Raw genomic sequence first — 11,143 nt, 5'->3', positions numbered from 1 at the left:
CTTCCATCGTGTTCCGGGGGTGCCTGGCCATTCCCACTGGAAGAGGCTGCTGGTGGCACCCACCGGTGCTTCTGGAGGCACCCACCGGTGCTTCTGGAGCGTCCACCTGGGTTCTGAGCACGCTGTGCTGACCCTGCTCAAGTGCAGGGCTCTGCCAAGAAACCTAACCATCCTTCTCTTCTCATTGTAACATTATTTGCTCTACTCCAATACCTCAGTAACTGGTTTTAGTCCAGAGCTGCCTGTTCAACAAGTGACAGAGCTGGATATGATTTTTTCCCCCTTTATTCATACGCTGAGGATGCAGGGAGAGTTCCTTCAGTGATAACTCCTGTTCTCCCCATGCACTGCTCCGACAGCAGCCTGACTCTGCTTGTTTCCCTGGAGCTGTCCTGGGTTTTCTGTCAGTTTGGGTGGGACGGGGGGGCTCAGAGGGAGGCCTTGGAGAAGAGATGGGAATTGGGATCACTGGAACCAGCTGGGAGGAGGGCAGCAGAGAAGGCTGTAGAGGCACTCACGTGATGACCGTATCCTGGACTGCTTCTCAGAGGTTACCTACTGGTCCCCAGCACAGACTCCAAACCCCCTCCTAACCACATCTCCCCCTAGAGCCTTCCCCAGCCGAATGCTCTTTAGCCCCCCAAAAATGCATTTTCCATGTGCTGTGCAGAAGCTACGTAAATGACGACAGTAAAATGCCCTTGGAGATGCAGGCAGGCTCCACCGAAACCAGTGGCGAGTCTGACTTCAGACCGATGCGCCAGCCGCTCTGCTGCACCGCTGAAGCACCACGGGGCAGTGGGGAACCTGGCCTGATGCCTGCAGAGGAGGAACGGAGACAGGAGAAGCCCTGAAATCCCGCCTGGAAGCAGGGACACCTTGCTGAAAGCAGCTCCGGGGAGAAGGTGCCAGCTGAGCTCAGCAGGAGCGGGAAGGGTTACGGACACTCGCGCCGTGACAGGCGGCGCTGGGCACGGCTGAGCACTGGGTCGGGTGGAGGCCGGCCAGCAGGGCTGACCCGATGGAACTGGGAGCCGGGTCTGAGGCTGGATGCTTAACTCGAAATGGCCCAGGGACCGAACAGATGGCTCCTCTTTATTTGCATGCTACTTGGATTTGTGAGTCGAGCAGAAGAATAACTTAATTTTTGACATTTGCTTCTCCTCAGAGCCCAGCACGATTTATGTTATACTGGCATTTGCGTGAAGGATGTTGCTTTAGGCACAAAACCCATCCTGGCTTTAACCCTAAAAGGAGCCAAATAGGCAGGAACCATATTCCTCCCGAGCTCTTTTGTAGGCTCTGCCAAGGGATATCACACTTACACAATGACCAAAGAATCAGGAGAAAACAGTCATTTGGGGCTTGTGGAAGGAAGGGGCAGGGTTGGAGTTAAACTGGACTGGAAAATATCTCATTTGTAGGCCTGAAATGAGAGACTGTTTGTGGGTGAGGTTTACCTACCATTAAAAATACCCTTCAAGGCCTGTGCAGTTCGTCTCAAGCAGAGGAGATAAATTTAGTAGAGCCCTGCTCCCGCTGACATGAACTTAAGTGAAAATAATACATACGGCCAGGTCACACCATCTGCAAGCCCATTAAAATCCTGGCTGGTCGCACCCAAGATGACAGTCGCCACGACTAGCGTGTCTGTGTGCCACCCCTGCAAGGGGGAAAAAAATAAAGGAGGTTTTGCTGGGCTGTGCCCCGTAATCCTACACCTGCAGCAGGTCGTGGTGGTTGTGCGGTAGCTCAAGTCACTCGGGTCTGTCCTCCTCACCAAAATGGGCCGTGCTGCTGCCCACGGTAACCCTGCGTGGCCACGTATGTGACGCCGGTGAGTTTGACTGCAAGTCAGTGATGGAAGTCACGGGGAATGAGAATAAAGCCCATCTGCTGGCCTGGCGGCGTATAGGACGGGAGACTTCTCCCAGGTAAGGAGTCGTGTGCTCTGTCCTGTTTTTCAAGGGCTGTGTTTGAAATACTTTGTACCAGGAGAAGCTCCAGGTTTTCCAGTGACCCGAGTGCACTTGTCCTGCACCATAATTTAAGCGAGCATCAGGGGCTGCTGGGGGAACTGGTGGTGACCGGGAGTTTGAGCTGCCAGAGCAGGGAGCTCTGTGCCCGGAGGGTACTCCAGGTCTGGGGCTGCGATTCCTTTCCCCTGAAGTCTTCAGCGCCTCTTGCGTTCACTGCGATCCCCATCTTGTGGCCGGTCCTGCGCCTGCACCTTCCCCTGCCTCTGCCCGCCGAGGCTCGCTTGCACCAGGCTCCCGGAGCAACGCAGCTGAAAAGTAGGGCGGCTCGGTAGGGCAGCTGCCCCTCTGCTGGGCATCCCAAACTGCAAGGCGAGGTGCATCGGCTCCAACCCCTCCTGTTGGCCCAGCGCCTCCGTCACCACCTGGGTTGGAGCTGCCGACCTTGTGTAAACCCTTAGCCTGCTCCAGTTGTGAGGCAGAACGTGTGGTTTAGTCCACGTTCATGGTGGGATCAGTGGACTGATCAGGCTATGAGCACTCGCAGGGACAATTTAGCAGCCTGCATCATGGGCCGTAGCTTCCTACGGTACAATAACTTGGTCACTTTGGTTGCATGATTGAGGTTTGGCCTGAGCCCTGGGAGAAATGAAAATGCCCAGGACACAGCGACTGCAGTCTTGCTTGGGTGCAAATGGGTTTTTAAACACCACCACCACCACCCTTGGTGCCCTCTGTGTCTCATGGAGCACAAAGAGCATTGCAGTCCTCCTCTCGCTAGGCTGGGTGCTTTGAAAACGGGCCTGAGCCCAGCGTGCACGTAGGGCTGGGAGCTGTGGCACGGCGGTCTGAGTCCCCTGCTCCAGCCCACAGTTTTCCAGGGCCTTCAGGGATGCCAGGATCTTTGTGGACTGAATTCCCCTGCTGGCTGTCAAGCTGTTGAAGACCAGAGCCCTCTTCCTTTGGTGCTGCAAGGAGCTGGGACAGATACCCTGTGCTCTGTGTCCTCTTCAGGATCCATCCGTGTGCTCAGATTCAGGGTCCGGGGACCAGCGCTGAGACCCCTTTGAATCTCCGTGTAACTTTTCACCTACTGTTCCTGGTTTCAGAAACAAAACGCCCGATGTTGAAACAGCCTGGCACGCGGGCAGGCCGCTCGTTGGACGTGACACAAGCATACCGTGGTGCTTAGCTGGTTTCTTCATAATTCTCCCCGGGTGAGACTGGCCACAGCACAGGGCCTGCACCAGAAGCCACGCACGGCCAAAAGCCAGCGCACTGCTGCAGTTAGCGGCTCCAGGACCGAGCTGCACGGTGAGAACGGGCAAATGCACTCCCTCTCGTGGCTGTGCTCTCCCCTGTCTTTCCCTGCAGCAGAAGACCAGGCACCCTAAAGCTTCACCACATTTACAGGGCATGCCCACGGCTGGTGCAAGTCCCCCGCGCATCCAGATCCGTCAGCGCAATAGCTCACTGGAGACTGTGGTCATTCTGCTTATAGCTTTGCCAAACTGTAATTGTTTGGGCTAATTTTTTTCCACGCCAGATGTCTGCCTTAGGCTGAAGTTCTCTGGACAGTTTCAGCCAAACTATCCTGACCATTTCCAAGAATGAGGGGAAAGCACAGTGTTTTGCCCAGATTTTGAAAACAAATAATTCCATGAAATTGCTGCGAGAGAGAGAGGAGCCTCCATGTTGTGGAGAAAGAGCATGAAATTTGGCCCTGCTGTCAAAAAGTACCGTTTGCCACTTCCAGGAAATTTTGTTTAATTTTGAATTCGTCATAAGCTCTGCAAACCACGGTTTGCATGTGCTGAACAGAGCCGCTCACAGACTTAACGCCCTGCTCTCTGCCCGGGCTGCGAATAGGAGCTGGGGAGGTGGGAGAAGATGGGGGGAGCAGAAGGGTTCAGAGGTGAGGGTGGGAGGCGTTGCAACGGGGTCAGAAACAGGTAGGTGCTGTTGGGTATCTGTGGATGGGGTGGCACAAGCCGGCCTGGAAAGAATAACAACAGAGCTGCTCCCGTGAGAGGTGCAGGGCCAGATGTCCTCTCCTGCTCCTCCAGAAATGCCTCCCCTTGGTGGCACGGGTAGGTGGCCTCGGCACTGCCCCCCGGGTCGCCTCCCGAGCTGAGCATCCTTCCCACGGAGGAAGAATTTCTTCCGCAGCTGCCACAGGGACGGTAGTCCGAGACTCGGAGTTCGGCTGCCGTGCTGCCGTCCCAGGGGCAGCACCAGGAGGACAGCAGGGATGCCTGAGCAGCGTGCCCAGGGGACTTGCAGCTGGCAAGAACTGCTGCCGTGGAGGTGAGGGTGAGTGATCCGAGGCTGATCCTGTGTCCCTGGGTGCATCCACCATCCAGAGAGGCCGGGCAAGCTGAAAACTCACGCTGGGCGAGTTTTAGCCATCTAAAACTCGCGCTGGGTGTCTGGACACTGCCCCGCAGCGTGCCCTGTGGCCTCGGAGGCAGATAGCATCTGGCTCTCTCCTGTCCTGGCAAGAAGGCTGTCTTGCTTTACAGCACTGCAAACCAGATGCCAAAAACGCGCTTTTGCCATGCAGCGGAGGCAAGGTTGTTGGGAGCGGAGGCGTTGACACAAAGTGCCTCTGGGGGAAATGGCACGGAGCAGCATCCCTAGTTCAAGAGGCTGTCTGAGTTTAGCAATAGTCGCTTGTTCCCAGGCTCTAGGCCAGGGTAAGTTGGCTGCAGTGTACTTTGGGAATGAGGATTTTGCCTCCAGGAGAAAAAGAGTTTAGCACAACTCTTCCGAGAGTCCTCCTAAGGCTCATCCACGCAGAGGGCCGGCTGCCAGTTCCCCAGGTGGGCTCGCTGCTGGGTGCAGCAGAAGCCGCTGGTAGCAGGTGTAATAGGGGAGTGTGGGCATGGGGCAGAGAGGCAGGAGGGACACACAGCTTTATTTTGCTTATGTGAAGTCGCCAGAGCTGACCGAATGTCATCTCCTGGAGAGGGAGGAGAGGAAGGCAGAGGCGAGGATGACTGCTCTCTGCAGGCTCCGAGCTTTGCGAACACAAGCCCGTGTTCCCCGCCAGGCCAAGTGTGCTAGTGCATCACGGGGTATTTGGGAGCAGCCGGGGCACGCAGAGCCTCAGCCCCAACCCTGCCCAGCCCCTGGACACGTCCCTGCCCCTGGGTCTGGGAGGCGGATGGGGCCGCAGCCAGGTGAGCTCTGCTCCAGCTGAGAGATCCTGGGGGCTTCTCTGCTGGCTCCATCCTGCTGCTTGCCCAGGAGTCCTTTAGGGTCTCCTGTATGTTAGATGATATTTTCCGTATGTTCTGCTGCCCCTGCCCAGCTCCAGAGCCCAGACAGAGCAGATGATGCCCCGGCACCCAGGCCAGGGAGCAGACCCAGCCTCAGTTCCCCCCTTGACCTCGACCTCCCGCGAGCACAGACCAGACGTTGCCATTTCCTACTTGGTTTGTAGTAAGCCAGCAGGATGCAGATAAAAAGAAATAAAATCACTTTTAATGTGTTATTTTCCTTGAAGGGGATTTTTGTATTTAAATTACATACACCTTTAAAACTGAAGGATTACAGCTTCCTGCAAGTCCTAGGCTTACTACACTATTAAATTTCTTTAATGACAAAATCTGCAAATGCTACTGGATCAGTGGAGCAGTCACAGTCAGGGCAGAGCATGTGGAGCCCTGATTTCTTGAGGTACCAATGCACCTTTTGACAGAAGCTAACTTTCCCGCCGATGCAAGGACACTGTTTACTTCATTTCCATTTACCTACCTAGCTCTGCTCAATGCCTTCTTCATCCAGGACTGGGAAGAGAACCGGCAATTGAAATAAGCAACAAGGTGCGTTTTAATCCTCCAGGAATAAAAACGAGGTGTGAAAATCCACTAGTTCTAAAAACCTCGTTTCTGGTCGCTGTGTACCTCTGTCAAGTCAGAACACCGACAAGAGGACTTTCTTTATTTAAGCTAGTTTTAAACAAACTGCTGTTTCCCTTTCTGTTCATCCAGCAACCTGTGTCCATGCTATTACACTATTACACTCTCTCATCCTTACAAACTGGGTGGCCCTCCACAAACTTCTCGCTGGGGCACTGCTCTCGGGTCCACGCCAGCTCCCAGACTGAGTCAGATGCTTGGTACTGCGCTGGCCGGCATCGTTTCGGGCAGACCTGGTTGCTCTTTTCCCTGGCACTGCTTGCTAGCGTGCGAAAATTCTTCAAGCCATTTTAATAAACTCATTAATAACCCGTTTTTCCACTGCGCTTCAGCTAATTTCCATTAAATTCTTGTGATTTGGTACAAACAATGGGTAAATAAGTGTGCGACATCCATTGTTCTATAATTTAAAACATCCAAGTTGCAGCTCTGAAAAATGGGTATTCATTTATATGGTGACCTAAATGTGCTCTGCCCTAGAGTCGCAGCAAAACCGAGCTGGGAGGGACCTTGGGCGTTCAGCTCACGCGTTCGCTGCACCCAGCACGAGGCCGGCTGTGACTTCTGGCCCAGTTCTCATCTCGGTGTTGTTGCTGATCCCCAGCGACAGATATTCCATCACCTCAGCTCTAATCGCACAGCCACCTACCAAAAAAGAATTAGCAAAATATTACATTTGGTTGGAAGTTGGCATATTTTAGATTACTGGTAAGTGTTCCAAGGAAAAAAGGAAAGAACTCTCATTGCAAAACAAGACTAAAAGCAGTGCTTTCAAATAGGACTGCACTTGAAGTAATTTTATTCAAACTATTCTTGGAGCCAGCCCCAGTGCCGTGCCACTTCCCATTTTCCCAGACACATTCCCCGTTTAAGGACTCCCAGGGTATGTTCCCCCTCGCCGCATTGCCCCCCTGGCTCATGCTGGATCACGCTTTGTGTGCAGTGCGGTGAGCCAAATCAGTGAACAGACCCAAGACAAAATCTGCTCCTCTCCCCCACCCCAAAACCCCTCACTGGCTGTTTTTAACCTGGGTTAGTTACTGAACTGGTTTAGCGCCAGGACGACTGAGCAGCCTGCGGTGATGTACTGAGCAGTCAGCGTGGAGAGAGCAGAATTTTTTCAGGTTGGCTTTGCTGCAGAGGGGAAAGTCCTTGCAAATCACCCCGCTGCGGGTCCGATGCGGTGGCTGTGCTCAGCTTCCCTGCCGAAATGCGCCAGGTTTCCTGGCTTAACCAGCAAGTTAAAGCGGAGGTGAGCTGCCAGGGACGAGCTCGGGGTCTCCTGTTGCAGAAAAATCATAACAAAGCGTTTTGCTTTTCAAACACTTGCCTAACCCAACGGGAACAATTTGCGAAGGAATCCTGACTCTACTTGTAGTTCAGTTCATTATCTTTACGATCCTGTCCCTAAAAACACTTAATGGTTAATAAACCTAAAGGAAATACAGTCTTGCAGGCGAATGTTTTGGCTGAGCACCTGCTTCAGTACTGGGAAGAGCTGGTCTTGTCTCTTTAATTGCCTTTTTGACCTTTTCAGAATACAGTCTTTTGCATCAGCCACAGGACAGCTGCAGAGTCTGTGACACCGAACCTCTGGCTGCGTGTCCCCTGCAGAGGATCGTGCTCCACAGCTGTTTGGATGCTAACCTTTCCGCAGGCTCTGCTGTTCATCCCAGAAAGGCTCTTCAAAAACCCCAAGGAAGAGGCCTGGCATTTCCAAAATGTCCACGGGGAGACCCGGTGGCAGTTTGGCAGAAATCCGAGGTTTTTGATGCCGCTCTTCAGCCTGTCTCCAGACTGCAGAGCCTCATTTGTACGCATGGAAATGTTTCAGAGGAGAGCTCGGCATTGCTGCTCCGCACTTGTAGGTGACCCCGAGCAAGGTCTGCATGGGCAAATCCGGGCCACGGCGAGGGGAAGAGCTCCGGAGAGCAGCCTAATGCCAACTTGGGCTGAGCTTCAGCGTTTGCAGCAGAGACTGAAGGCAAAGCTAATCCCGAGCCCAGGTCTGGATGTGTGCTGAGCTGATGGGAGCGTGGCTGCTGCCGTGAGCTGCAGAGGCTGAGGATGGGGAGCAGGTCCCCAGCAGGCTGCCAGGAGGCACAGCCGTCCTTCCAGGGCATCTGGGCTGCACTGTCCCCTTCACGTCGGTGTACGAGCTCATCCTTTTTGGCAAAATGCTGCCCAGGGGAAGTTGGGTGCAGAGAAGCCCATGGGTTAGGGCACCCATCTGGAAGTGCTCGAGGAGACCTTGCAGACCCCTCCCCAGCTTCGATGAGATTAGCCACCTGGCAGGTAATTTTGGAGGGGGGCTTGTTCAGCTTCCTTCTCTGTTTTGTATAAAATAATTAATTGATGGAGAGAGCGAGACAGAGGGAGTGTGTGAGTTTACAGCTCATTGCCTAGGTGTTTATCCAGAAGGGGCAGATCCAGTACCTGCTCTTAAGACTAAGTTAAACAAAACTCTGCATAACTCCATGGACTCTGCCCAGCAACCTTCTCTGTACCCAAAGGAAAGCAGAAAATTACACCAAGACTAACGAGAGATGAGTATGAAGTTTCCAAGCCAACAGCAGCCTCTTCAACATTCCTGCCCAGGGATCGGTGACGCCTGGAGATCACATCTCTCACTTGTGGACCTTGAACCCTAGGACTTCTCAGGCACTGAATGTCATCAGCGTAGCCAGGTGTTGCTAAAGTACCTGCCGCCTCGACACCTAAATGCCCTTGTTTTTGCCCAGTTCCTTTGTTTTTAGTGTGAAAGTCCCTGGAGGAAAGGCTTGCTCTGTTACCAACAGGGTTTAGCAGGAGCTGCCCCCTGGCCCTGTGTCAGTGGTACGCCACTGCCACACAAGCCCGTAGCCAGTGGTGTGCTTGGCGAGCCTTTGTTCTTGCGTTTGGTGAATTGATCTTGATCTGAGAAAGCATCACTCACTGTCAGAATTCAAAAACAACCCCCGAAAAGAAAAGGAGCAGCTTGACTTCAAAGGGCTGTGGTTCTTTTCTTGTGGCCTCTCCTAACCTGCACGCAGCCGAAAAACTTGTTTAACCCAATCCATCGAAGGCCTCCTTCTCCCCCTCCAACAGACAAAGGCGCACAAACAATGAGCGCATTCAGGTGCAGGAGAGGGAGGGAAACGTGGGGACCCAGGCGAGGTCCCTGCCGCACACACCCTGTTCCCACAGATAAGCACCAAGCCGGAGGAGGGACGGGTTATCTCGGGCAGAGCCAGCTGCGTGCAAGGTCTCCTTGAAGCCAGTGGCGTGCGTGGAGGGAGATGATATCTTTTATTAGGCCAACTGGTAGAGTCAGAAAAACCGGACACGCTCCGAGGCACACCGACCCTTCTTCGGGCCAGCTGGTGGCAGGAGGGGCAGGAGATGTCCCAGGAGGGACAGCGTGGGGTGAGAGGAGGGCAGGGGCACGCAGCCGGCCAGGACGGCCCCCCCGAGCGAGTGGCTGGCAGCTGGCTTGGCACAAGGGCTCCAAAGGGATTTGGTTTGGGACCTGCTCCGCTCCTGGCTCGCCACGTGGCAGCTAGGAGGGCGCGTGGCCACGGGTGGGACTGCAGCAGCTTCCCCTTTGCTCGGTGTAGGCTGCCACGAGATGGTCCTTCAAGGGGCCCTGGGGCTTTCCGACACCATACGACTTGCTCAGGAGAGAAATCTCTGCAGCACGGGTACCAACGTGCTCCTTCCAGCAGGAGCCTTCTGGATTATTTTCCCCCTTATTTCTAGTTTTAAACGTGCTCGGGAGTTTTTTCTTCAGTGATGCGTGTGCCTTCATTTCCTCAAGCTGATATTCATTCTTGCCTTCCCCCTTCTTCTTCTTCTTTTTTTTTTTTTTTTCCAAGAGAAATGTCTTAACATTTGCAAAATTGAACCATTGTTTTTGCACTTCAGAAATGTGAACATGTCACTATAGCAATTATCTCTCAAACTTAACAAAACAGGCCTAATGCTGTTGAGCTTAATAGGAACCTTGTCACCTCTGAGCCCTTTTCTCCTTATTAATGACTCATTGTAAAGCACATTATCACTGGTGTCACTTTCCCAGCGCTGCCTCTCTGCGGCTGGATGTAGCAGTAGTGCAAGGCAAGCAGGTCTCGGCCGGGGGCCTGCCTGGAACGGCCAGGAACGGGCTGGTAGCACGCCAAGTGGTTTGGGTTTGGGGGTAATGCTGCTGGTGTTCGTGGAGAAAGGGCCAAGGGACAAAATTGGTGTGGGAAATGAACACGTTGAGATTTGGGGTGGTTCTTGAATCCCTATTGCTGCTACAGAGAGTAAAAGCCTGCACTGCCCCTGACACCTGCGGTGTGACCAGCACCGAGGAGGAGCTCTGTGCTCTTACACACCCGTGTGCCACTACAGCAGCACAACTGCATGCAGCCTGGGTTGAGCTGCCGCCTCTCACCACCGATAAATCACCATCTGCAAAAAGCCCCCTGCAAATCTACTTCATATGGCCTGGGAATTTGTTTGGGTCGGTCACCCCCAATCTCCCAGGCGGGCCCTATTTGTGGAAGAGCCCTCCAAGCTTGTCCGTATGGGATTGCGTCGCCGGTGCCTACAGGTACAGGTCTTTGCAGGAACCAGTGAGGTTCTGCAGGGAGACAGCACCCCGATATCCCTCGCATATCCCCAGCGGTCTAAGGGATCGACTGTGGAGACGTGAGATCCCGCTCAGCAGCAGAGCTGTAATATCTGCCTACGAGCTCGGCACCCGTAGCTCTCTGGTTAGGGGCCAGTAGTTAGCGGGGAGAAATAGCTGGCAGCTGATGAGGGCTTAGACGATGGTGAGGACAGTTACTGCTGCTCAGCTGGCGTGGGATATCATTACGCTTCTCTCCTTAGCTATGCCCGAGCTCTCAGCTTCCTTATTTGAGGTGCATTTGCACCATAGGTCTTATCTCCTCCCCATGCAGGGGGCAGTGCCCAGGGCGTTGTTCCTCCAGTCTCTGTCATTCCTTGTGTCCCTGTTTGTATGGCGATGGCAACAGCAGGGATGGAGGTGAACAGGACAGGTCTTCTTCAGGGGATGGGGCACCCCCTCCCCTGTGTCCAGCCCCCAGAAGGGGCTGGGGAAGCAGGTGAGAGAAGCTGTCTTGTCATCAGATGGCACCCACCCCGAGCAAGGGAGAGGAGGGCGATGCAGGGATTTAGCTGCCTGGCTGGAGGTGGTTTCCCCGGGGACCTGATAGCCTGAAGTGTCCCTCTCCTAATTGTTATCGGGCACTTCATCAG

Source organism: Cygnus olor, chromosome Z, assembly GCF_009769625.2.
Source record: "Cygnus olor isolate bCygOlo1 chromosome Z, bCygOlo1.pri.v2, whole genome shotgun sequence".
Taxonomy (NCBI): domain Eukaryota; kingdom Metazoa; phylum Chordata; class Aves; order Anseriformes; family Anatidae; genus Cygnus; species Cygnus olor.
The sequence above is the reverse complement of the archived record's forward strand: the minus strand, read 5'-3'. Positions refer to the sequence as shown.